Source organism: Triturus cristatus, chromosome 6, assembly GCF_964204655.1.
Source record: "Triturus cristatus chromosome 6, aTriCri1.1, whole genome shotgun sequence".
Classification (NCBI taxonomy): Eukaryota; Metazoa; Chordata; class Amphibia; order Caudata; family Salamandridae; genus Triturus; species Triturus cristatus.
The window spans coordinates 94,434,319-94,462,275 of NC_140589.1; the positions used below are offsets into that span (position 1 = coordinate 94,434,319).

Genomic DNA, 27,957 nt, shown 5'->3' on the forward strand with positions numbered 1-27,957 from the left:
TGTGAGACAGTTACTCTGGGACTGCAGCAGCTGTGGCTAATAAACCTATCAGTTGAAGTATCCAACTCTCTTACTCTTAATTCCATAATACTTCACTACAATTTGGCGACGAGGATAAGTCAGGCTTGTATATTTGAAATAATATTTGACAAGTAAGCGCGAGATTGTCAACTTCAACTAAGCGCAAGAGCGTAGTTTACCAAGAAATTATACATTTTTTTTCTCAAAGACTTAAAGCTATTTATAAAACTTAAAGCTATTTTTGAAATATACCAAGCAAATTAACTCTCTGCATTTAAAAAGTGTCATTGAAGAGTAATTATTTCTATTTCTCATCGGTAAATGAAAGTGACATTTTTGAGTATCTGCGTAATTTCCAAGACAGCGCTCGAGCAAGGTGAAACAATTTAAACACCATCGCGCAATATCTATTGGAACATAAGTTATGTTTGTGTAACGAGAAGTTTAGCAGAAACGTGTAATTCGTCAAATGTAAGAAACACGAAGCAGTCATTAAACGGAGGTTTGAAAGTAAACATCGTCTGTGCATTTCCAGGCGCGAGGCTGCCTCACTGTCAAAGTAGCGAGAGAAGCGCGTGATTGACATCATTGTTGTACAAGCACGAGATTGGCTTCGTTTCTTTCAGTATAACCGTGCACTAATGTCCAGCCCATTATCTAGATTCACCGAAGCGTGAAGGGAAATCCTAAGTGGTTTCTGTTAAGCTGAAATAAATCAAGCCCTGTGTCAAAAACTACTGAAGCGTGAAGGGATACGAAAAATAAACAGTTTTTGGGTGCTAATGAAAGGTTCAGTCTGAAAGTCTCGGAACTAAAGGATAAGAGTTCGTTCAGGCGCGTTAAGGCTAGCACGGAAGCCTAATTAAAGTTGTATCCAGTGCGCCCGTGTACAACATGAAAAGAATTGTGTTTTAAAAACAATAAAAGGGAAGAATTACTCACGTTTTTCTATCTTCAACCTGGGCATAACAAAGTGTGTCCATTCTGTTCTACCGATTCAAAGCAAATAAAAAAAATAAAAAAAAAGAGGGAAGTGAACACAGAAGAAGGACGAACACAGAAGAAGGACCAACATAAATTTCACAACAACTAGAATGTTGACTGTTTTTTATAGGGAAGCAAAAAGGAAGTTGCTTTCTTTAAGACTCAAAGACATATACTGGGTATATTATATTCACAAAAAATTCGACATCAAAGAAAAGAATAACAAGAACAATTTTTAATTATTCTTTTCACATTTTTTTTGTTGTTTTTTTTTTTCCAACAAAGATTTAAGGATACGTCGGGAACAACACAACAAAAATGTACTAATGTGCATAAATAACTAAGGAACATTTTGAGAAGAAAGTGCACGTCCGTGATGTGCACACGTTGGGGTTTTTAACATTATTTATTTATTTATTTATTTAATTCTTGTATTTTGAAATGGGAAAATTTTTATTCTCATTTTAAGAAATATTTTAATTGTTTTAATTTAGTAATTTAGGAAAAATTTATATCTTATTCACAAATTGGATAGTGATATTGGGAAAAAATAACGCAATGGCAAATATGCAAAATGTTGGTGCTCCACCTCCTTTCCTTCAAACTCCAGGAGATCCACCTGTACCGTGGAGAAATTGGTATAGGGCATTTACAAAGTATTTAGGAGCTATAGGTGGTAATAGATATCGACCAGAACGTAAGAGGTTTCTTTTGGAACACAATTTGGGATTCGAGGGTCAATCTATTTATGAACATCTTCCACTTTATGTCGCTCCTCCGGGTCATGAAGATTTAGATGAATTTGAATTAGCTGTAAAGAAATTAGAAAAACAGTTTGACGTTCAACCCAGTTTAATCGTTAATAGACATAAGTTCTTCACAAGAGAGCAGTTGCAGGATGAGTCTATAGATACATATGTAGCAGTATTACGTATGTTGGCTGCTGAATGTGAATTTGAAAACTTTACAGACCAGCTCATACGGGATCAAATTGTAGTGCGTTGTTGGGATAAAAAGGTACAAGAGAAACTCCTTACTATGAGAAACCCAAATCTGATTGAAACTATTGACATAGTAAAGGGGATTGAGGTGTCACGGAAAGCACTTAGGGAACTCACTCGCAAAGAAACTAGTGGAGTGTCTGTGGTTAAAGAAAGCATAATTGCAAAACAAAATATGAATGAAAGTACAGTTTCTAAACAAAATAGTAATTTTAAAAAATTTACAAAGAAAAAAGAGTCAAAGAATAATTTTTTTCAACAAAAGAGTATTTGTTTTAGATGTGGTAACAATAGACATGGACCTAACAGTAGACCATGTCCGGCAAAAAATGTGAAGTGCAAAATGTGTAACAAAATTGGACATTTTGCAAAGGTTTGTCAGACGCCTAGAGACAGAATTAATGCAATGCAAGATGGAGATGTATCTGATAGTTCAGATGAAGAACAAAATTGCACAAGAGGAGTCAGAGACATGATTGTTGTAGTACAAGATGAGGAGACAGATTGTGTAGATCCGTATGAACACATTGAGGTAGATGGCAAAGATCTTAGACTTCTCATTGATTCTGGTGCTAGAATGACGATGATTACTGATGAGTTGTATGATGAAATATGGGGTAAACGCATGATGTTTCCTCCAGATAGGAACCCAGTCACGTATGATGGAAGAAAAATTGAATTGTCAGGATATTTTGAATGTCAACTAAAATTCAAGGATCGTAGCATTTTTGGAAAAGTATATGTGGCCAAGAAAGGTTTAAATATTCTGGGATGGTATCACCAGGGTCTTTTTGGGATGACGCTTAGACCTGGGAGAGATGTACAAGTTTCATTAGTGACTGATGGTGAGGAAAATAGAGAGGTTGTTGCAAGAGGCGAGAATAATATCAAATGGGTTCAGAAGTTTCCTACTGTGTTTGGTGACAGGTTAGGCAAAATCAATGGTTTCAAACACAAGATTAAGGTCAAAGAGGGTGTTACCCCTGTGAAACACAAATTGAGAAATGTACCATTCAGTGTACGTGAAGACTTGGATAACATTCTAAAAAAAATGTGTGATGATGGTGTTATAGAACCAATAGAATCATCCTTATGGTTAAGTCCATTGGTCATCGCAAGGAAAAAAAATGGGCAATTGAGAGTGTGTGTCGACTTAAGGTGTCTCAACAAAGTAATTTGGGTTGATTCACACCCTTTGCCCAGGATTGATGATATCATAAGTACATTTTCAGGTGCTAGGTTATTTTCAAAAATCGATCTAGCATCTGCGTATCATCAAGTGGTACTTGAGGAATCATCACGCCATTTAACAGCTTTTGTTTCCCCTATGGGTTCCTACCAATTTAAGAGAATGCCTTTCGGTCTTGCATCGGCTGCGGCTGTTTTTCAACGTGTGTTGGAGAATGTACTGAAAGGTATTGATGGGGTAGTGACTTTCCAGGATGACATTTTAATAGCGGGGAAAGATCAGATTAGTCATGACAAACGTATGAGTGATGTATTAGAGAGATTAAAAAAATTTGGTATTGTGGCCAATCGGGGAAAATGTGAATTTTCAAAGACTAAAATTGAATATCTAGGTCATGTAATTTCGGAAAAAGGGGTGGAACCTAGGCCTGGTTTAGTAGATGCTATCACTAAAGCGCCGACGCCCAAGTCTAAAGAGAATGTGGCCTCCTTTTTAGGACTTTGTGAATTTTACTCAAAATTTATTCAGAATTTTTCAGCGAAAACTGTAAATTTGAGGGAATTGTTAAAGAAAGACATAAAATTCTCTTGGGAAGAGAAATGTCAAGTGGAGTTTGAAGGGTTGAAAAAAGAAATCTTTTCTGCCGGAGTCCTTGCACCTTTTGAACCTTCACAAGAATGTATTATTACTGTGGATGCCAGCAATGACGGTCTGGGTGCTACCATTGCTCAGATGAAAGGGAAAACTGAAGTAACAATTGCGTTTGCATCAAGATCATTGAGGTCGAATGAAAAAATTTTCTCTGTCATTGAAAAAGAACTATTGAGTTGTTGTTGGGCTGTGGAAAGATTTAAATGTTTTATTTGGGGAAGGAAATTTGTACTCAAAACTGACCACAAACCTTTGGTTAGCATTCTAAGTGGGACAGTTATCAAAGATCACACCCCTAGAATAGCAAGGTTGAGCTCAAAACTTTTACAGTATAATTTTTCAATTGAATACATTCCAGGCGGTAAAAACATAAGGGCAGATTATTTATCTCGCTCACCCTTAAGTTTCACTGATTATCAAGAGAATTGTGAGGAAAACGATGAAGAATGTTTAATTGCATGTATCGATATTTGTCATGACACCACTTTTAATGAACGTGAATGGTTAGATGAATCTTCAAAAGATATGGAACTGGATAGTGTCAGGGAGTATGTCATGAGTGGGTGGCCTAAAGAAAAAAATCTGCCTCAAAATTTACAACCTTATTTCAAAGTGGCAGATGAACTATCCATTGAAGAAAAGGGGATGCTTGTACGAGGTGATAAGTTCATTCCACCAGTATCATTAAGGGAAAGGATTATTTCTTATGGTCATGAGGGTCATCTGGGTCAAACTATAACCAAAAGGAAAATTAGAGACAGCTATTGGTGGCCCGGAATGGACTCTGCCATTGTAGCAAGTGTGCGGGGATGTGTTATCTGTGCTTCTAGTGACAAAGGTCTTAAGACAAAAGCAGTTCCATTACAACCTGTTGAATTACCTAACACAGTTTGGTCAAAGATTGCCATAGATTTTATAGGTCCTTTTGGTCCGCTTCCACGGAAATTAAGATTTGCTATTGTAGTGGTAGATTACTACAGCAAGTGGTGGGAAGTGAAATTTGTAGAGGAACCTAATACTGTTAGCGTTGTCAAGTTCTTGAAAGGTCTGTTTTTAAGGGAAGGTTTTCCCAAAGAAATTGTATCGGACAACGGCGTCCAATTTGTTTCTAAGGAAATGAAAAGTTTCCTTAGTAACAATGCTATCAGACACAAATGTGTTGCTTTATACCACCCACAAGCCAATGGTCTGGTAGAAAAAATGAATCGCACATTAGTTGAGTGTATACAATGGGCAATTCAAAACAAGTTTGATGTTTGCAACTCTGTTGAAGAAATGCTGTGGTCACATAGATGTTGTCCAAATGCTGTAACAGGTATCACACCATTTGAATTGTTGCGAGGACGTCCACCTGCCTCAAAGTTGTGCCCTGCTTGGTTGAGAGAGTGTCAACACAAAAGTGATCATTTGTTAAGTATGGATAAAATTGTAAGACCAAAAGTTGAAGTTTTTCAAAGTAAAATGAAAAATCATTACGACACTACCCACAGAGTTAGACCTGTTGAAAGTAAACTATGTGTAGGAGATTGGGTTCGCATCAAGGACCCTAATCATGTTCCAAAGGGAATGTCTAAATTTAAACCTGCTGTCAGAATTGAGGTTGTGACTAAGAATGCAGTGAAAACTAGCAGAAATGAATGGTGGAACAGGGGACGGGTGGTGAAGGTAGATTGTCAAGATGCTCTTTCACATGATTCTTGTATTTCACCCAAACCGTTTTTACATTCTCATGTTCCTTCATCCATCTCTACTGACATTGTTGGGTCTGAATCCAAGGGTTCATCTTATCCTGAACTCGAGCGCAGAAGTAGCAGGCGGAATGTAATGAAACCTTTAAGATATCGTGATTAATGTTCTTTTGTATTAATTATCAGATGTTTATATATGTATTGATGTTTTTTATGCTATGTTATTCTATGTAATGTGTTTCTGTTTATTTATTGTAAAGAAGGGAGATATTGTGGTGATCTAGCATACATTCCAATGACATGGTGTTATGTCATTGGAATGTGGAATGTACTGATGAGGTTGGAGTGGAGAGATTCCATGTGAGACAGTTACTCTGGGACTGCAGCAGCTGTGGCTAATAAACCTATCAGTTGAAGTATCCAACTCTCTTACTCTTAATTCCATAATACTTCACTACAGTTTTATATTAACCCTTCTTATTAGTTTTATTGGAGGCAGTGTTTTTCTAGGAAATTACTATTAGGCATGCTTGTTTTAATCGACATCTCCCTAAACACCACATTTTTCTCAGGAACAGCGGCCTTTTGGGTGGACTTACGCATATTTTGTTCACAGAGTCTCTCCGGGACCATAATTGTCAGACGCGCTCACTGTCAATGTCTCTCCTCAATACCACTGAGGATAATTATCTATACTTCTCCTTCCCATTCCAACATGTCACCCAATCTCACATAGCTAGAATAACCCCTTTAATACCACTTCACTTCTAGGTCGTACAAGCTCTGTTAAATTAATGCCGCTCTCTCGGCCACTGCCTCTGGCACCTCAGAGACTTTCAAGCGACTAACCTTGTTGACATTCTCTCATCATCTCAGATACAATGCCAATAGCTCTAACTTTCAAAAATGCGAGACCGATTGCATTGTAAATGCTTGTTATATGATGTAGGCAGTGCGGGCTCAGGCGAGTAAAGAGGTGCGTGTAATGGCATAATGTATCTACCACCTAGTGCTACATTTCTGTTAAAAAAAAAAAGTGCAAGCCCACAAGCTTTCTTAGGAGTTCGATTTCAGGACAAGACAATATGCGGGAAAGGATCAAACCATCACCACTCCCTTAGTCTAATTGCTCAATCTCTTTTTCCATTCATTCTTTTCTTCTCTTCTCGTTCACTTTTCCCTTTCTGGTAGTTTTCTTTACCTTTCTCCTCCTCCTCTTTCTCTCTTGAAGCCTCCTCCTGCCTGCTGCAGCCAATCTCAGGCAAAGTCTAATGTAATCACGTCTTTAAATGCTTATTTTACAGAATCTAACACATTGAAACTGAAAAGGCGTGCTCCAGAAACCCACCCTTTAGGGATGACAGCAAAAATGAGACATGGCAGAGTTGTGAGGTGTGAAAGAAGGTCAGGCAGCCAATATTCTGCTAGCAGGAAGCATCATTGGGGCATATTATCAAGAAACAGCGTTAAAATTATCGCCGGTTTAGCGGCAGAAAACTGCCGCTAAAGCGGCGATAATGGGCTTGATAATATGCCCTTGAGAATTCCCATTGAAGCCCATGTTCTGGTGTCAACATGGGCTTCTTTTGGAATTCTCCAGGGCATATTATTATCAAGCCCATTATCGCCGCTTTAGCAGCAGATTTCTGCCGCTAAAGCGGGGATAATTTTAACGCAGTGCTTGATAATATGCCCCTTTTTTTTTCCAAATGGTGTCCCTCTTCCCCCACAGAAATTAACAAGAAATGGAATGCGGTAGTAATGATGCTTTGGTATACGATTTTGTTCGCGACAGACCACATTGTAGGGTAGTGCTCCAGCGGAAAAGGGCAAATTTACATATTCCCCCTATGTCACAGATTCGTCATCACATACCACTCATCCATACAGTCATTCATTGGTGGGGCCCATAACACCAACACCCATTTGTCTCACTCGAATCTGCACACAGGAGAGAAAGCGCTGGACATGTGGGTACCTTATTACCTATCAGGATTACATTTCTTCACATTATATACATTATATACATCTGCACCTATGGAATCCTGACATTAACATCAAGGAACTCCACCACTTGGTCGACGGACCAATTCGTTGGACTGGTTGATGGTGATTTAGAACCAGCTAAAACAAAATTAAAGCCTAGGAAACATTTGATTAATTTTAGTACTCAATTAAAGAATCACAAACTCATTTCTTATTAATCCAAATTTATTTATCTAATATTAATTTGCTCTGCATTATGTGGGACCCCACTCCGTAGTTGAGTGTTTGAGAGCCCAGCATCGGGGAACAGTTCATAAGTGTAAGCAGGTAAATCCATATATCGAAGTGGTAATCAGTATGCTGTAATTCTGGGGGCTGTAGACTTACTGTAGCTGGTCATAGCTGGTCCAGTACGCTCCTCCATGGTGGCAACAGTTTTCCACTGTGATCCGCCGCTCCGCAAACCCTCCAGGGCAGCTCCGGGGTATCAGCAGACTCGCTTTGCAGCCAGCTACTACTCCACGCACATGCGGCAGGTCGCCGCCCGTGCTCTCAGCAGTCCATCAGTGCGCCCCGAGCAGTACAAGCCACTCCCCTTATCACGGGGTGCACAACTTGATTGGCGATACCAAAGGAGATGCTGGACGGAGCGTTTGAGCAAATCAAACACCCACCCCCAGTCAACTGATCTGGGTTTAATCCATCATCATTCTTTAGCTCACTCCACCACCCCAGTTCAGACATGGCCATATGCAAATCAGTCTGACCCTGTGCCTCATGGGAACAGTCCAGCCCGAACTGTCAATCTATGTCTTCCCTGGTCCGGAAACAAGCATCCTGGGACCGGTTTCGGGTTCATAACCTTCATCAGCCAGGCTATCTTGAATCCAGTAGCAAAGTGAGCAAGGGACCCACGTCTGGGCATACCTTGCCAACTTAGGGCGATCAAAGCGATACCAAAGGGGATGATGGACGGAGCGTTTGAGCAAATCAAACACTCACCCCCAGTCAACTGATCCGGTTTAATCAATCATCATTCTTTAGCTCACTCCACCACCCCAGTTCAGACATGGCCATATGCAAACCATTCTTGACCCTGTGCCTCATGGGAACAGTCCAGCCCGAACTGCCAAGCCATGTCTTCCCTGGACCGGAAACAAGCATCCTGGGACCGGTTTCTAGGTATTACCCTTCATCAGCCAGGCTAGCTTGAATCCAGTGGCACAGTGAGCAATGGACCCATGTCAGGGCATACCCATCCCACTTAGGACAAAAAGTGCTACGCAAACAAATGATGGACGGAATGCTGAATAAATCATACATTCATGCCCCAGTCAAGAGATCTGGGTTAAATCCATCATTCTTTTGCTCACCATGCCACCCCAGTTTAGACCCAGCCATATGCCAATCAGTCTTGACCCTGTGCCTCATGGGAACAGTCCAGACCGAACTGCCAAGCCAGGTCCTCTCTGGACCGGACACAAACATCCTGGGACTGGTTTCTGGATATTACCTTTCATCAGCCAGACTAGCTTGAATCCAGTGGCACACTGAGCAAGGGACCCACGTCTGGGCATACCCATCCCACTTAGGGCGAAAAGTGCTACGCAATCAAATGATGGATGGAATGCTGAATAAATCATACATTCACCCCCAGTCAAAGGATCTGGGTTAAATCTAGCGTTCTTTTGCTCACCATGCCACCCCAGTTAAGACCCAGCCATATGCAAATCAGTCTTGACCCTGTGACTTATTGGAACAGTCCAGACCGACTGTTCCCATGTGGCACAGGGTCAAGACTGATTTGCATATGGCTGAGTCCAAACTGGGGTGGCGTAGTGGGCAAAAGAACAATGGATTGAACCCAGATCTTTTGACTGGGGGAGGATGTTTGCATTGTCAGCATTCCGTCCATCATTTGTTTGCCGTAACACTTTTCGCCCTAAGTGGGATGGGTATGTCCAGACGTGGGTCCCTTGCTCACTGTGCCACTGGATTCAAGTTAACCTGGTTGAAGAAGGGTGACATACCCCGAACCTGGTCCCAGGATGCTTGTTTGCGGTCCAGGAACAGCCTGGCCTGGCAGTTCAGTCTGGACTGTTCCCATGAGACACAGGGTCAAGACTGATTTGCATATGGCTGGGTCCAAACTGGGGTGGCGTAGTGGGCAAAAGAACGATGGATTTAACCCAGATCTTTTGACTGGGTAGAATGTTTGCATTGTCAGCATTCCGTCCATCATTTGTTTGCTGTAGCACTTTACAGCCTTAAGCAAGCAGCGCCACTGACTGCAGACGCATTGCAAGTCTCTAGCGCCAAGCAGCTGCAAGCTCACAGAGGACAGGAGCGCTTTTAGGGGTGCCCCATAGGTAGGATTCGGCAGCGCGACACAGAGATATTGGGGGATTCCGGGGGTTCGGGTCTGGGAGCTCCAACGTCCCCCTGACCCCCCAGAACGGTCCCACTTTTGCTTTCTATTTGGCAGGACGGATGGCTGATGAAATCAGACTTTACTGCTCAGACGTTGAGTTTATTCCATTGTATTTTAGCAGCTTTATTCCAAAAATCAGCCAAGTGCCCTGCAAACCATTTTCACATATCATTCGTTTTTTTTTATTTATAGAAAAATAGTCAAACATAGACAGTGTCAATTACATAGATCAAGTATTAATTCTCTTTTGGTTTAAAATACATCTATATTGATAACCCCCCAATACAACTAAACATGGGTCAAAGTAAAAAAATCTGGAAGTCGTTGAACCTCAAAGTTAATGGATAGGAAACCCCATTTAGTTACAGCATAAACATTGTCAGGCCAAATCCAGTATGATTTCAGCCTTCTTCAGGACTTCAAAATTTCAAGTAAGTTATAAGCTCTTGTTTAGCCAAACTCAATTGATGCATTCCAAGCCACATAGCCGCCTATGATTACAGTACAAAGGACACCCACACATATATTCTAATTATTAAGAAGCAACTATTAAACGCATACACAAGCATGTTCCTTTGTAAGAAAAATTGATTTCATCATCGACTATTTGGTACAATACACCACGACTGCACAATTTTAACCTTTCATTCATGTAACATATCAAATCCTTTCATAAGCCTACAAAAGAATAAATACATATTTCATCATCTTGCTATAATATTTAACCTTGCAATAAAGTGACTGTGTTCGAACCAACTGATCTATTGATACATTTTAAATCTGGAAAAGGTGCAACAATCCACATCTTTCCTTAATCCTTACATTTCCCCACCTCTTACTTGTACCTTGGCTCTGACCAAGTGATATCCTGTAATTCAACAGATATTGAAATTAGAAAAAAACGTACATTGAGGTACATTTTTTTAAATCTTGCTATTAAGTTTCTTTCTTTCAAAACACAGTATCATCCATGCCAACTGGAACACATGACAGCTCTTCTCTGACATGATCAGCTCTTGTACTTTCTTCTCAGCATACCAGTAGCAATAACATTCTTTTCCACCCTGTTGGGCTCACAAATGCCAGTCAGGTTATTGAAGCATATCGACCCACGGCCTCCGAATTTTGTCATTTTTCTTGCAGCTTCCCTTAACTATGGGGCATATTTACAACGAGGCGATAAAAAATTATCGCCGCTTTAGCTGCCGTTTTCGGCCGAAAAGCGGCGATAATTTTATCGCTATATTAGCAAGGTTACGCTAACGCGTGAAACCTTGCTTTAGCGTGGGGATGTCTAACGCCCAGCTTTGCATCTCTAATGAGATGCAAAGTGGGCGTTCCTGACCTGACATGATAGGAGAAATGTCGCTAAGCGACATTTCTCCTATCATCAAGCCCCACGCTATGAAGCATAGCGTCAGGATAACCCCTGTTATCGCTACTTTCCTAACACCTGTTTCAGGACTGACTTAGCCATGATATCCTATGGAAGGCGGATATCATGGCTAAGTTTGTGAGTCCCTATCAACTAGCTAACGTGAGATAATCTCACGTTAGCCAGTTAGCGCTAGGATTTTTATCGCTGATGAGATAAGCGTTGCTAATAGCACGCTATCTCAGCGATAAAAATCGGCGCTAGCTGGCGATAATTATCCGAGCGCTAAGTGCACTCAGCGATAATTATCGCCGGTTGTTGTTGATATGCCCCATAGATCCTCTCTTCTGCTGCTGCAAGACAGTCCATTGCTCGGGTCTAGTCGTCAATTGATGGAACAGTTGGTCCTCCACTGATGCACGATTTCCCTCAGGGCAACCCTCAGACCTGTTGAGATCAGCTTCCCTCCAGCCGAGCACATTGAGGGCCCGATTCACAAAGGGACTTACGACTCATAAAGTTATGAGTGCGTAGTCTTCGTACTTGTGGCGGAATCTCCACACTGAGTACAGGATTCAGCATGAGTGCGAAGACTCCGCACTCGTAACTTTACGAGTCGTAAGTCCTTTTGTGAGTCGGGCCCTATGTCTGTAGACTTTGTAGAGGGCAATCTTGCAAGTAGCATCACAGCGACTACTACAATTCATTAAGATGTGACAAAAGTGTTAAACGGAGAATACTGAATTATCGGAAATAATTTAGAAAGATAATTATCATAACCATCAAAAAGTATGAACTATAAGGGCCCTCTCAAAACATCCCATGGCTAGATGCAAACACTTTTGTTGTTTTGGTATTCAATGCTCTTGGTGTGTGTGGTGTGTTTGTGATCTGTCAGTCTGGTGCAAGATCTCATTAACAGAAACCTCTTGTGCTGGTAGGACTCATGGAGGTTCAGTTTTTTAACTGAGTTGGAGGGCCTAACTCTGCTGCCGTGGAAGGTCTGTATCGTGTGACGGTTCGGGTTTTTCTTGAACAGCAAAGTTTAGCTGCCAGAAACCACTTGTGTTGTTAGTCTGATGACGGTTCTGGCTTTTGAACTAAGATGTAGAGGTCATCTCTGGTGTACCTTTAGCTGAGCTACCAGAAACCAGATATGTTGGTTGGTCCAAGGACTAGTGATTGTTATTGTGTTGAGTTGCAGTTGGAACTGGAGAAGCACAGAATCAAGATACAATAGTTTTGTTGGGTGTGCATACCTTCTGGATCTTCAGCCTGGCAATATGATGCCAAACCATCAGTGACATTAACGCAACTTATAAGGATCTGGTTACAAGTCATAGGGACACACTGTGAGGCAGCTATGGAGCAACCCAGAAAGTTAACAAACATTACAGTAGCGGATCTTTGTGGTCCACCCATAAGGGACGATGCCATAACCGTAGGGGATCAAGACACCACTGTAGGGGGAGAAAGAGGTCCACCCAGAAGGCACGAGGCACAACTTGAGGAACTGAATAGATACCACAGTAGTTGAGCAGTGGGTACAATCCCAAAGGAGTGTGGTGCACCTTAAGGAGTCAAGGGGTACCACAGTGATGAGTCTGTGGGGCCCCCCAATAGGGGTGATTCCTCAAGTGAAAGAAGTCAGGAGACCCAACAGTAAAAGTCCTATAGAGTCCAAACAAAAGGGGAGGGGCAACTTGTGGAAGTAACCAGACCTCACACTAGAGAGTCTTTCAGTTCCATCCAGAAGTAATGATGGTGCCATCAACGTCAACAGACATCAGAGTAGTGGGTCTGCGCAGTCTACCTAGAAGGTGCCATGGCACGATCTAAGAAGTCACCATATATCATTGTAGTGGGTCTATGGGGTCCACCAAAAAGCGGTAATGGCATAAATGATTGAAATCATCAGACAACATAGGAGTGGGTCATTGGGACCATCCAGATGTGTTGGAAGACACTGTTCACAGAAGGGGTTGCTACAAGTGAATCAATGAGAGGCGACACTCGGCAGCCCCGTGATAGGAAGTAGTTAATTTTCAGAGGAGGAGAGTGTAAGGCAGTCGCATAGGTGGGAAGGAAGGGGTAAATGAGGTGAACGAGGCAAGGGATATGGCCTGAGGCCCTTATAGGACCAAAAAAGGAAGAAGACACAGGAAAACTCCTTATTTTCCCCTCGATTCACCTCAGCATCATGGCTGGATGCTCTTGGAGTAGAGACAATAATTGGTTGTTAGATTATGGTCACGTGACCCCAGTGACCAGTTGGGGGGTAGAAGTAGGCAAGAGAGAGAGTAAAACCTGCAAGGAAAAAAACAGAAACGAGCACAACAGAAAAGCAAAACTAATGCAGTGAATAGTCTACAGTAGGTTCCTGGCTCCACACTCAGGTCCTCCATCTGAGTTTTAGATAAAAATTTATTTTTACAGAGCAACCACAATGAAATAAATGGGTGTACAATGATCACACCCAGGGCACAAGACCTAAAAAAAGAAGTGGGGGGACTAACCTAGTTAGGCAGTATGCAAGTGACATCACGTAGCGCGACATCATGGCGCACAACATCACAGCGCATGACATCACACATGCCATCACAGGAGTTGACATCACAGTAAGTGGCATCACAAGCCACGACTTTACAGGAAGTGGCATCACAAGAAGTGACATCAGATCGAAGGCCCTCACATATATGTTTAGCAGGTCTATTATGTGTACGTTTGAGCGCATTGCGAGGATAATAGCACAGTGAGCTAATGAAGATGATATGTGACTTCTACACCTTGCAGTCCCCCAGTTTTATTTAACACATCCTGTACATTCATTCACAAACGTATATGATTTATTGTACATGTAATATGCACATGTTGATGTAAAGCGCTCTGACACCCTGCATTGAAATGAGTAGGGCTATACAAGAAACAATAGCGGTACTTAAACTATTTCAACGCCTCCTCAGGTGTAGTAAGCGCTATATAAATGCAATTTGTAAATACTGGGAAAGACCAACACATCTGACATTCTTACAGTGCATGCAAATCTCTTAAACAGGGATTGAACAAAGTGAAAAGCTGTCTCTCAAGTATGAGTTAAGTGCTAACAAGGTGTGAGTCTTTGTTTCCCCTCCGCTTCATTTGCATCAGGTGTGAGGCTTCTGGCTGCTCCCAGCCAAGGGACTCGAACAAAAGGAGGCCTGATGACCCCTCAAACTCGGCCTTTGTTATGGACCCAGCAGGAGTCTCAAATAAGAAAGCCCCATCCCTGCCTGCATGTTGTTGCTTGTTGCAGATGGAAAGCAGACAATGTGCAGGCGCTGCTGAAAGTGTCCCGGTGTTTGGAAATTACAACAAGTTCAGCACACCATTCAGTGGGGCCCAAATTTTTGGCAGAGTGGATGGCGTTCACCCTGTGAAAATAGTGGGTGGATGCCGTCCACCCGCGTGTACCCTCGATTCCTGCCCAGATCACACCAGACATCGTGGGTTGACATGTGCTAAACTGGGACCTTTGCTCTTTTGTGTGGACCACTGGAGGTTCGTGGTGAGTCTTTCCTTAATACACAACGCGTGGGTGTTTTCAGGATTCAATACAAAGGGTGTCCCACATTGAGAACACCAGCCTCCCAAAACATCCTTGTATGAAACATAGGCCTATCGTTAACCAAAGGGGAAGAGGGTACATTATATGAATATCAGAAGATGGACCTGTTGGGGGTGCATTACTCTTAACAACCAGGTACCTAGGGGTTTGTCTAGCCCAGATTACCAATTAATGACCATTGCCAGCTTACCAAGCATCTCATACTAATACGGGCTTTAAAAAAAATCAAGTGCCTCAGAGCAGTGCTTAATTTGTAAAATATGAAGTGCCAGGGCTCTGACCAGAAGGCCACTGCAGCTTGCACCACCCATCGCCCCTGTCACCACTGCCAAAACAACTACTGACCATCTCTCTCGCATGTGAATGCGACAGTTCAGATTATTCCAGGTCCCCAAAGCTAAAGAAATGGCTGGGGAGGCAGGTATTAGTAATTTTTTAATGTATATTGTTTTCCTAAACACTGTTATACTGCTAATCTCCAAATTACATGAGCAGCGCCACCTTGTGGCAGACTGCCCTAAGTGTGGTCTTGACAATTAGGTGCCGGTGCCGAGCACCGGAAACCAATTAAGTGCCGGGGCTCAGCACCGGAAAGCTCCGGCCCAAATTAAGCACTGCCTCAGACGCTGTTCTGCAGATTTAAGGCACTAGATTTTACGGACTGAAATTCGTCGAGGCCTTGAAGAAGGAGTGTAATTGTCAGTATTGTCCACGGCCCTTCTCTATTTTTTGTTACTGGGACATTTGCGGTTGGCCGTGAAGTCCTGCCACATTACCAGACGTTCCGCTGGGCTGTAGTGGTGAGCTGTAACGAGTGCGTGGAACCGGCAGTGGTTGTAATTTATTTTGTGCCCCTTGAAGAGGTATTGGGGTGAGACAGTAATATTTATATTCAGCTTTTTCAGGCAGATCTCAACAAAAGCGTCCTCCATGAGGACCAGCGGCACAATCTGGGCGACATCGCAGATCTTCTTGGCCATGTCGCCAGAAAACACGTAGCCAGGCCCGCTACATATGGAGGGTGCAAGTCTCTGGCATAGACCTCTTTCGGGACATAATATTTATCACTTTTGGCCCGTTTTAGCGCAAACTTTGGAATATAATGCCCTGAGATGTAATTTTTTCTGGCTGGCAGTTCAGGTTTTAGAAGGTTGTGAACCAAATAGCCAACGTTCAAGAACATGTCACTGTCTATTTTTAAAACATAGCTGGCTTTGGGGCAGTATTTGGCCACCCACTCCATCCCCATCAGAGTTTTAAATGTCAAGGTATCTTACGTGTCCAAAAAATCCTGCTGAATAATGTCGTGGTACAAATCACTTTCTTCTTGGAGTGTGAGCTGGACACTGCGGTTGTAATGAGGAGACATCGCTGTTACAAAGACTCTTACAATCGACACCGCGGAGACAACGCTTACATTGCCCCATGTTTTCCTTATCGTATCTCTTGTCACTTGGTCTTCTCCCTGGACAATGACCAACATCACCAGGAATGGTGCCCCATCCTTGCACTTGTCTGGTTGATTGATGGTGAATTTGTAGTCATAGGCATATGGCGGTACAAGCGGGTGCCTTTTTCTGCTTTGTGAAAAGTCTCCACTTTGCTTCTGTCCTCTGCTCTTAGGTTGGAGATTGATCCGGCGCATTGCTCCAAACTTCTTTGAGATAAACAACCACGGAGATCAAGAAAATGCATAAAAATACAAAAACTATGAACCTTAGATTGAATTGTCGCTTCCTTTGTATTTTCCATATCATTCTAGAAAAAGTGGCAGGGGCACCATAACCACAAAATCCTTACCTTGAAAAAAGAAGCAGAGTGTTAAACACAGAAAATACATGGGGGCCACAGGATCTAAAGAGAAAGAAAGACCATGACTGATTGAAGTAAAAACAAACTGACACACACCCTGAAGCAGTGGCCATCGCCATGAGCTCCAGCATGGGTCTCAGTGGGCATTTGCACCATTAAGATGTGTGTAATATTCTTATGAGTGGCAGGGTATGTTGCTAGTACAACTATAGCTGAGGGTACCACTCTCTGCAAACATGCTCCTCCTTATAGCTACCTAGAATGGAATCCACACTGAACCTACCGGCTAATTGCTTTATTAGATGTTGAAGCGAAAGCATATGTCTGAATACTTCTGAAAGAAATGGAAGCCTGGGCAACAGATAACAACATCCTTCCCCTTTTTCAAACAGGATTTAGGGCCATTTGTTTAACTGCGCGACCCAGCCATCACAGTTACCTCTTTTATGCTGTTTTGTGGACTATAGTGCAGCTTTTGATCGGGTTGATCGAGGGAAGCTGTGGGAAAAACTGCATTCTCTGGGAATTCCCCAACAGCTGCTGTAGGCTATTATCTCTCAATATCAGGGGACCTGGGTCCGTATTAAAATCAGTCAAACATCAGTTACCGCTAAGGTACCAACTAATAACGGTCTAAAACAAGGGTGCGTACTTGCCCCTATACTTTTTAATTTGTATACAGCTGACCTGGGGAAAGCACTGGAGAGGGCAAGTCTACTGCTTCCAAGACTGGGGAATGTGCGGCTTCACATACTCCAGTATACGGACGACATTGTCATAATGGACCACACGAGAACCGGCTTACAGAAGGCCCTTAATTTATTTAGAAATCTGTTTATTAAGTTTTGCAGCGAGAATCGTACAATACACCTCATAATGGCAGAGTGCATAATTACAACTGGTGCACGGTGAAGTCTCAGAACACATCACATATACTCATGACATTTTGCACCAATTGAGTGGCGTTTAGCATTGACTAAAGTTGTAGCCTGCGAGTCTGTAAGGAATGCTATCATCACGCTTGGTGTTGCAGTCACATCACTAGCGGAAAGCATCAAGCCGCAGTCTCTTTTGCCAAAGACGTACATTTCCCAGTGCACCCCCAGACCGATATTCAAACATCGCTGAACGACCCATCCTGCAACTGGGGAACAGTCCCTTCTACAACATTACAACTAAAACAACATCCAACAGCAGCTCTCAAATTTAATTCTAGATGCCCTTCTCCCTCGAACCCCACTCCCGTCGAGTTCCTCCCCCGGCCCCCACCCCCAGGAATGTCATGTTTACTAGTATCTGAGCCACGGCATGCATTGTCATCAGTATTGAATCAGGCATACCCAGCGCCGTAACACCCCGTCAGATCGGACAGCCCCCCTGCGTCTAACGTGGCTCCTGCAGCTCACCACCGTCCCCCGCCAGGGCCACCCCATCGGACTGTAACAGGACCTGCAGCATCTCTCCCCATTGGGATGCGATTGGCGTCACCCGGAGGCCCAGCACCGCTTCCCTCCGAAGTGCCACCTCCTCCGCCTTGGCCCAGACCAGAAAAGAGCCGCGCCACGCCCGCACATGCGGCACAGCGCCTGCTTTCCAGCGCTTAGTGATAAGTCGCTTTGCCACTATGATCCCCAAATCTATAAAACGAGAGGCAACCTTAACCGGGGGTGACCTACGAAAGAGGTGCAACAAGTAAGTTGGCCATTCAGGGGGGATCTCCCGTCCCGTGCACCTACGGAGCATCCCGTGTATCGCCTGCCAGTATGTACTCAGTTCCGGGCAACCCCATAACATGTGAAGCAGATCAGCATCAACCTCCGCACAACGGGGGCAGCTTGCATCTACACGGTGGAAATATCTATTAATGGCAGCAGGCGTTAGGTAGGCCCTATGCAAGACGAAGAATTGTATTTGGCAGAATCTCATGTTTCTAGGCACCTTCCTCGGCCCCTGTAGCGCCCTTTCCCATTCTTTATCCTCCATGGGGCGGGCAAGGTCCGCCTCCCATTTCTCGCGTAATGCCCCCAGGCTTGGCGCCGTGTGTGCGCGTAAGGCCGCGGCAAACCACTTAATCAGGTGCCCCCCTCGGCCCATGACATGGAGATATTGCATCACCAAGTGTTGTTCCGGCTCCTCCCGTAGGTCTCCCCAGTGACCTGCCAGTGTCGCCATCAGTGCCCGATGGCGGAGAAACTGGCCCTGCGCTAGACCCGTCTCCTCCGCGAGGGTCGCGAATGGCAAAAGCTCTCCCTCACGGTATAGGTCCTCTAAGGTGTGGATATCAACCGCATGCCAGTCCCTCAGCTCCGCGGCCCCAAGCGTGTCCCGGCCACAAGGGGAACCTTCCAAGGGTATAGCCGGGGCATAAGGGAGCCTCGTACTGGTGAGCCGGAGACTTCTACGGTAGCATTTACACGCCACCGCTAACAGCATTGGCGCGGGCCGCAAAGCACCCGTCGTCGGGTGAAAGATCCGAAGGAGCTCCGCCAACGCTAGCGGAGGGCTCCCTGCCATCGCAGTGTCCTCCCGACATCTGTCCGCCAGCCACCGGGCCACCCATTGCAACTGTGCTGCCAAATAGTAGTGTTCAAGACAGGGCATTGCGAGCCCGCCCGGGCCTACGGGGAGGCACAGTTTGGGCAACGCGACCCTGTGGCGTGCCGCTCCCCATACAAAGTCCCGGAGGGAGCGCATGTGGCTTGTGAAGAAAGACGCCGGTATGTACAATGGCAGATTGGCAAAGTAGTACAACAGACGAGGCAGCACTACCATCTTGACTAGCGCTATTCGGCCAGTAACCGACAGGGCAAGCGTACTCCAGAATGCCATCTGAGTCCGAATCGCCGTCACGGCTCGTCCCAGGTTGCCCTCCACCAGGTCTTCCGGCCGGCGATAGATCTGGACTCCCAAGTAACGAAAGGTGTCCGGCTGCCACTGCACTCGTACCCCACCTAGATGGTACTCGGGGTCCCGAGTGTCGTCCCTGAATGCATATAGGCAGGATTTGGCTGCATTCACCTGGAGTCCCGAGAGCTGTTCAAAGGTAGACAGGACACGTTCCAGCCCCGCAGGGATAGAAGACACGTCTCTAACAAATACTAGGAAGTCATCCGCATAAAGGGACACCTGGTGTACCGCGTCCCCCAGCGGAATGCCATCCGCCAAGTCCCTACGGAGCGTCGCTGCCAACGGCTCCATTGCGAGCGCAAACAGGAGGGGTGACAGCGGGCAGCCCTGCCTGGTGCCACGGCTGACTTTGATGGGGTCCGAGACATACGGGCCAGTGCGCACTCTCACCGTTGGGCCCTTATACAGGAGAGCCGCTAGTTGGAGAAAGCCAAGCCCCAGTCCGAATCGCGACAGCGTGGTCACCAGGTACCCCCATTCTAGATAATCGAAGGCTTTCTCCAGGTCCAAGATCAGACAGCCTGCCCGGGGCCAGAGCCGGGTACTCTCCGCCATTACTCGAAAGAACCGCTGCAAATTGAGAGAGGTGCTGCGCTTGGGCACAAAGCCGTTTTGATCACTGTGCACCAGTGTGGGTACCACCGGCGCCAACCTCCCCGCCAGTATCTTCGCCAGGATTTTATAGTCCGTATTGAAGAGGGCGTGCGGGCGATAGGACCCCAGCTGGCTATGGAGTTTTGGAATCAGTGACTCTCGGTAGGACTTGTAGTATTCCGCCGGAAGCCCGTCCGGCCCCGGCGCCCTCCCTGTCGCCAGAGAGGAGATAGCATCTCCTATCTCGTCTACTGTGGGGGGGCACTCCAGGGATGCATGATGTTCCTCTGGGACCACGGGTAGTTCCACAGTTTCCAAGAACTCATCCAAGTCACACGCTCGCCTCCGCCCCGTGGACCGGTACAGAGAGGTATAGTGCGCCGTGAATGCCTGGTGAATTTCCCATTGGGTGTGGACCAGCGTGCCATCAGGACCAGCAATGGCACCTATTGGGGCACGAGTGGTCTCCTGCCTAATCAGCCAGGCCAGGAGTCGCCCGGCCCTATCCAACGTAGCGTGCACCCGAGCCGAGTGGGCCGCATAATTAAGACAGCGGTCCAGAAGTTCGGCATGGCGTGCCCGGAGCTCCAGTAAGCAACTCGAGTCCGCACCTCCACCCTCCCCAAGTAGTTCATATGAGATGAGGCGGGATTCCAGGGCGGCAAGAGCACGCGCCAGCTGCCTACGAATGTTCCATGTCGCGCCTAAACAGTGCCCCCTAATATACACTTTATGGGCGTCCCATTCCATCAGCTCACTATCAGTGGAGCCCTCATTAAGGTCAAAATATTGTTCGATCGCTGTACCCAGGGAGGCACGAAACTCCGAATCTTCCAAGGCTACCGTCTGAAGGCGCCAGGTCGGAACCGGAGGTCTTTCCGGCCGCCACCGAAGCCCCAGGATGAGGGGATTGTGGTCCGAGTGCGTCCGGCCCATATATTCCGCCCGAATCACCCATGGAAGCACTGGATGGGTGCCCACCAACCTGTCTAACCGAACATGGAGGCCATGAACCGCTGAGTAGAATGAATACACACGGTCGTCCGGGTGGATGCTCCGCCACAGGTCAATCAGAGTCCAATGTGACAACCAGGTGGCCAGGGTTCTGGCGTTCGACCCCACCTGTGTGCCACGTAGGGGCGGGAAGGACCGGTCCAAGTGTACATCGAGTACGGAATTAAAATCTCCCCCCAGGAGCCAGGGAAGGCAGGCGTATGACGCCAGCACCGCCGACAGACTGGCCAGATAGGAGGACTGTTCTACATTCGGTGCATAAAGGGACCCCAATAGCACCTGTTGCCCATCAATCTTCCCGTGTACTAGGGTGTACCTCCCCTCCGGGTCCACCAGCGCCTCCAAGCAGACAAACGGGGTACCCGCCCTCACCCATACCAGCGTGCCTCTAGCGTGCGCCGAACATGTAGTACCATACACCTGCCCCCTCCAGCGCATGCGCAACCTGCCCAATTCCCTCGGCGTCATGTGCGTTTCCTGCAGGAGAGCTATGGCCACTGCGTGTCACTGCATGTATGCATAGACTGAGTACCTAAGTGCCGGCGTATGCATACCTCGGACATTCCACGTGACTACATTTGTAACAGCCATGTGTAAAGCCGAAGTGTAGATCTGTGGTGGGGGCTAGGGGCGCCGCCCCAGGGCGGGGGGCAGAGGGCCTTCACTTGACTATGTAGTGAGCTGCATTTATAACCCATCAAAACAACAACATATAAGCATACAATCGTGCGTATAAACAGACCAAACAGGCCAAGGTAACCACCAGGGCGAACCCCTCTACGGGTATTCGTCCAAACCATGAGGCAATGCTCACAATACTTAACTAAGCCTAATTGTGGCTAATGGGGTGGGCGAGTGGTGGTCGCTGCGTGTGTGCTCCCCTACAAAGGTGCCTGTGTATATGCGGTGCAAGGGACTCCCGTACCCGTGGCGCAGCATAAGCCCAGGGAGTGCGTGACCCCCACAACATAATCCCAGGGGTGTGAACGTCTATCACCTCAGGCGCCCACCCCGCTACAGGGGAACATGAGCCCGGCCGCCTCCCCGTCCCACCCTCCCCGCCGACCCCCCAGAGATCCAATAACAAGTCCCCTCCTGTCCATATCTCACCACTCCGTCGACCACGCAGGCCTGGGCCAAGCGGCGGCAACCTGCAAGAGTCAGAACCTGCCTCTGGGGAGTACCCTTTGTGATGACCCCGACCTCCCCCCCCGTCCATGCTCTACATTACGTGGTCCGATGTCTGCGGGGTGACCAGTGGCATCAGCTGGTCGTCCGATATTACGGTGGATGGGGAAGAGGAGCCGCTGGTCACCAGTCCACCCTGCTCCCGGACAGCCTCTCCTCTCCTTCTGTCCGGGGACCCGAGGGTAGCCACCGCTGCCAGTGCTTCTTGCCGTTCCATTCTACTCCTCTCCGGGCTGGGGGCCACCCTCAGGCTCCGCCCCTCCTCTCGCCGGTGTCCTTTCCCCTTGCGTCGCCGAGACCTCCTGCTGCGCTGCGGAGCCGCGTCCACGCCCTGTGGTCGCGGGCCATCACTGCACCCAGTGTCCTCTAACCAGTCCCAGACCTCGGATGGAGTATCAAAAAAGCGGGTGCCGTCAGTGGTGACCACCCGCAGACGTGAGGGGAACAGAAGGGCATATGATATCTCCAGCTCACGCAGGCGGCGATTTACCGCCACATAGTTACTGCGGCGCTTCTGCACCAAGGCGGTATAGTCCGGGAAGAATTGTACCTGCCCACTGCCAACGGTGATGTCACCCATCTTCCGGGTCTCGCGGAGCACTACATCTCTGTCCCGGTAGTTAAGGAGCTTAAACAGGAAGGGTCGAGGTCGAGACTGCGTTGGAACCCTGTGGGCCCGTTCCACTATGAAGTGTGGCGAGAGCTTCTCGGGTCCTATCAGATTGCGCATCCATTCCTCCACATAGTGCTCCGGCTGCCGCCCCTCCTCCCCCTCCGGCAGGCCCACCACTCGCACATTGCTGTGCGGTGAACGTCCTTCGGCATCGTCCACGCGATCCTCCAAGGCATGGACGCGGTCAATTAGGTCCTGGAGGGCGGCCGTGTGGGTGGCTACGACAGGTTGTACGTCCTGAAGAGTCTGTCCCTGTAGCGTCACCTTGTCCGCCATCTTGCGGTGATCCGCGTGGAGCAATGTGAAGTCAACCGTGACCTTATCGATGCGGGCCTCCAGTGATGATCTTGTTTGCTCGAGCGAGGAGCCGATCCGCTCCACTGCGGCCAGCACAGAATCCAGCTTAGCTGCCAGCAGCTCAGTGTGCGGGGCCGCGCCAGAGTCTCCAGGCGCCGTGACCTGGCCTGGGCCGGCTGCCGGTGTCTGGCTCTCCCTCGGGGCATTGCGCAGCCGGCCCATGACCAGCTGCTGTGCAGTGGGCATCCGCCCGCAGTCTAGGTGACCAGTGGACAAGTCTAGCTCAGTCTTAGCGGGTCTTCCCTCCTCAAAGTCGCCGTCGCCACTGGTTCACTGCCACACCCGCGGGTCCACAGCCCCAACAAGGGGGGTGTGGGGGTGGGGAAGATGTCCAAATCCGACCCGATCCACCAGGCGGCCTCCGGTTGGACGACGCAGCCCACGACTTTCCCAGGGCGCAGGACCGCCGCGGCCCCCTGAGTCCACTCGCCACACTCCCACGTGGTCTTCCGCTGTCCCACTCCCTCACGTGTGGACCTCCACTTCCAGGGGCCCGGATCCTGCCGGCGCCGCACCCCGCAGCGAGGCACAGCCGGGGCCCCCCCCTCCGCTGCCGGTAGACGGGCGCCGGGACACCTCCAGTCAGCCCCCAGCAATGACCCAACACAGATCGCCGCTCTCCCAGAACCTGCAGCGTGGGAAATATCCGCTATCGGCGGGCACCATGCAGCGCCCCACGTTCTGGCCTCCCCGTTACCTCCGCAGCAGTCCTCCACAGAGGTCGAGCGTCCAGGGGTGCAGGCACTGCCGGGTCAGGGTCGCTCCCCGGGTCCGCAGCCGTCTCCGTGGGGCAGGCAGTCGGGCGCCGCAACGAGGAGCACGGCACCTCTCCCTCCACAACAAGGCAATCACGCATTGGCGAGCTCAGGACCACAGAATGTCTCCGGCTGGAGCGTCAGGCGTACCTCGCTCCCGCCATGTCCAGCCAAGATGTCCTCCGCCCAAGGCCGACTGCTTTCACCACCCTCAGTGCGGGTCACCTCTCGCTCCGTTTAGCTCTCCATTGCGGGTATGTCACAGCGTGTGCACTGGGCTTGGATCCCTGCGGACTCGCAGCGTCGCCTCAGGGTCCCGATCGTCACTGCGCCGCCTTGCTGCAACTTCCGGCGCCTTAACCGCCGCGGCCCAGGGAGCATTTAATAAGCCGCGGTGTGCAGTCAGACGCACGGCCGGTCGCGGAGCTCCAGCCTCACCCCTCAGCCGCCGGTCGCAGCTTGCAGACGGCCTCAGCTGTCCGCTCGGTGGCCTCGCGTGTCGGTCGCCACGCCGATGTGTCGGGGGGTGAATGAGCCGCCTCCGCCTCAGCTCACAGCACCCAGGAGGGGCCCCTTGCAGGAGAAGTCCCAGGATAAGGGCACCAACGAGACGGAGCTCTACAGGTTTGCGGCCATCTTGGTCGCGCGTCAAGCCACGCCCCCTACAGAAGGCCCTTAATGCTCTGCATGGAGACAATCAACAGAACAAACTCCTGGTGAATCAGCAGAAGACCAGGATACTCATTTTCGGGAAGTATCCACAAAAGAAGACCGCACACTTGGTGCCCTGCAAATCAAAACAAGCATAAGCTACAATTATTTGGGCCTCTGGCTATCGGAAGGGGCTAAACCAACAGCCCACCTGAAATATCTGAGAAGGAAAGCTGCTGGCATCATTTTTTCCGTAAAAAGCCTTCACAGTCCAACTGCTGAACCAATTTTGAAAGTTCTTAAGGCAAAATTAGTGCCCTCTCTCAATTATGGCCATTTAGTTTTTCCCGGTGCCTTTAACAAATTCCTCCCGAACCTTCAAATTCTGGCTTATAAAAAAGTTCTAGCTCTCCCTAGACAGGCCAGGAGAGCAAGAGTAAGACTGGAGTTGGGTCTCACCTGTCCGGATATTACTTGCTCAGGTGATCTATTAAAATACTATATCAGAACTATGCGAGTCCCAGTACTGTCATTAAAAGGGCAAATTAAAACGATCTTTGAAGAGGAGGGTTCTCCATGGCAGGTGCAGTTGGCAGCAGCCACTAGATTACTGGATATAGATGTCCAAAATCTGCACAACTCCGACATCCCGGTAACAGCCTGGAGAAGAACAGTGAACACTCAGGCCAAGAGAATATGTTTTGAAAGGGACATGGAAGGTTTGCATCACCAATTCAATCTTTCTTCACTGGATGCCTCATATATCATGGGAAAACCGCAGCCTTACCTTGAGCAAGCTCTGACAGCCTTGGTTCGGGGAAGGATCATCTACATGAGACTCCTCGCTCTCCCTATCATGGATTTTAATTCAAATTGGGCCCGGCAGGACAATTCAGTGGCCTGTCGACTCTGCGGCTACCACCGTGAATCTTGGCTCCACCTGTTGTGCTGCTGCCCAAAGTTACTCAGTGAGCAGCAGTGCTTGGTTCTCCCCATATGTAGGTTTTATGGCCTTCAAAGTTGCAGAGAAGTTTCAGAACTGTGCTTCTCTGTTAACATAACTCAAACCGTGGCCCGTCTAGAGAAATTTATAGACGCAATCCGGGCCGCACTAAAACAGAAAACTGTGACATAAAAGCAATCAATCGGCCATCAAGCAAGAGAGACTATGAAAAAACTTTTCCTCAGGTTCCATGCACAACACTATCCTGCTAGAGAGGATAATAGTTCTAGCAATAGTTCTTTTTCTATTTTAATCGTTTTTAACGTCTTTCAGCCATAGTAAAATTGTGTGTGATTTTAAACATACCTTTGTTTATTGATAAAATATTGTAACAATTTTAATTAATTGAACACTAAAGTTTCATTTATTCATCTATTGGAATCCACACTGGATTTCAGAAATGGGGCCAACCTACAATAGCCCTAATAAATGAACATATCTGGAAATGGTCAGACAGTGGAGGAGTTCAGGTAAGTTTGGTCTATGGTCTCTGGCGATATGAGGAGCAGTATTGCTCTCAAGGGGAACTTCACTGGTCATATGAAGGTGGAAGAGAAAGTGGATTTTATGCACTAGGCTCCAACCTTCACAACACGGACGCTCTGTTATTGCGTGCCCCTGATATCGTGCTCTGTTATTGTGTGCCCCTCTGTTTTTGCTGCCTTTGCAACCTCTGTGCCCCCTCCTCGAGTCCGTGCCCCGCGCCGGTCTCCTTGCCGGTCTCGTCCCGGCCGCTGACTCCCCTGCGGCCCCGCCCCCTCAGCACCCATTCGCTCCCCTCCCGCCTCCCAGCTGCTCCTCCCTCCCCACCTACCCATATATGGTGGCTGCACGGTGAGGAGAGCGACCCTTGGCCTTCCTGGTAGGTCACTCCCCCCCGCTGCAGCTCCGCCGTCACCCCCGCTGTCTCTGCTGCCGCCGGTGATTCGAGGCCCTCCACCACCCGCAGGCTTCCACCTGCGCCTCATCCCTGGTGGCCAGTGGTGGCCTAAGGTTCGTTCCGCTGCACCTGTTGCCGCGTTGCCTGTCTGCCCACTCCTTCCTCTGTGCCCCCCTGCCCCTCGCTCGCCGCTTGCTTCTGTACCACTGACTGCGCCCCTCTGATTTTGAGCTCTGTTATTGCGTGCCCCTGATTTCGTGCTGTTATTGCGTGCCCCTGATTTTGTGCTCGGTTATTGCGTGCCCCTGATTCTGTGCTCTGTTATTGTGTGCCCCTCTGTTTTTGCTGCCTTTGCAACCTCTGTGCCTCCTCCTCGTGTCCGTGCCCCGCGCCTGTCTCCTCACCAGTCTCGTCCCCACCGCTGCCCCCCCTGCGGCCCGCCCCCTCCGCACCCATTCGCTCCCCCGTCCCTCGCCTCCCGCCTCCCAGCTGCTCCTCACTCCCCACCTCCCCATATATGGCGGCCACTGCGCGGTGAGGAGAGCGACCCTTGACCTTCCTGGTAGGTCGTTCCCCCCGCTGCAGCTCCGCCGTCACCCCCGCCGTTTCTGCTGCCGCCGGTGATTCGAGGCCCTCCACCACCTGCAGGCTTCCACCTGCGCCTCATCCCTGGTGGCCAGTGGTGGCCTAAGGTTCGTTCCGCTGCGCCTGTTGCCGTGTTGCCTGTCTGCCCACTCCTTCCTCTGTGCCCCCCTGCCCCCCGCTCGCCGCTTGCTCCTGTACCACTGACTGTGCCCCTCTGATTTTGTGCTCTGTTATTGCGTGCCCCTGATTCTGTGCTCTGTTATTGTGTGCCCCTCTGTTTTTGCTGCCTTTGCAACCTCTGTGCCCCCTCCTCGAGTCCGAGGCCCCGCGCCGGTCTCCTCGCCGGTCTCATCCCCGCCGCTGCCTCCCCAGCGGCCCCGCCCCCTCCGCACCCATTCGCTCCCCCGTCCCTCGCCTCCCGCCTCCCAGCTGCTCCTCCCTCCCCACCTCCCCATATGTGGTGGCCGCTGCTCGGCCGCGCCGCTGGCGCGCCGAAGGCGCACCTAAGGCAAGCCCGTCTGCGCCCGTCCGCGCCTGTACAGCGCCCAGCGCCAGAACCCCTGTTCCCCGCAGCAGCCACAAGGACCGCCGCCTCTACTACGACGCCA

The 27,957-nt window shown here is 48.3% G+C and overlaps 1 pseudogene; it reads right to left on the reverse strand.

The window, feature by feature from the left end:
• Positions 1–15,652: 15,652 nt before the first annotated feature.
• On the reverse strand, positions 15,653–16,687 carry LOC146813819 (beta-1,3-galactosyltransferase 2-like; annotated as a pseudogene).
• Between the last annotated feature and the right edge of the window lie 11,270 nt (positions 16,688–27,957).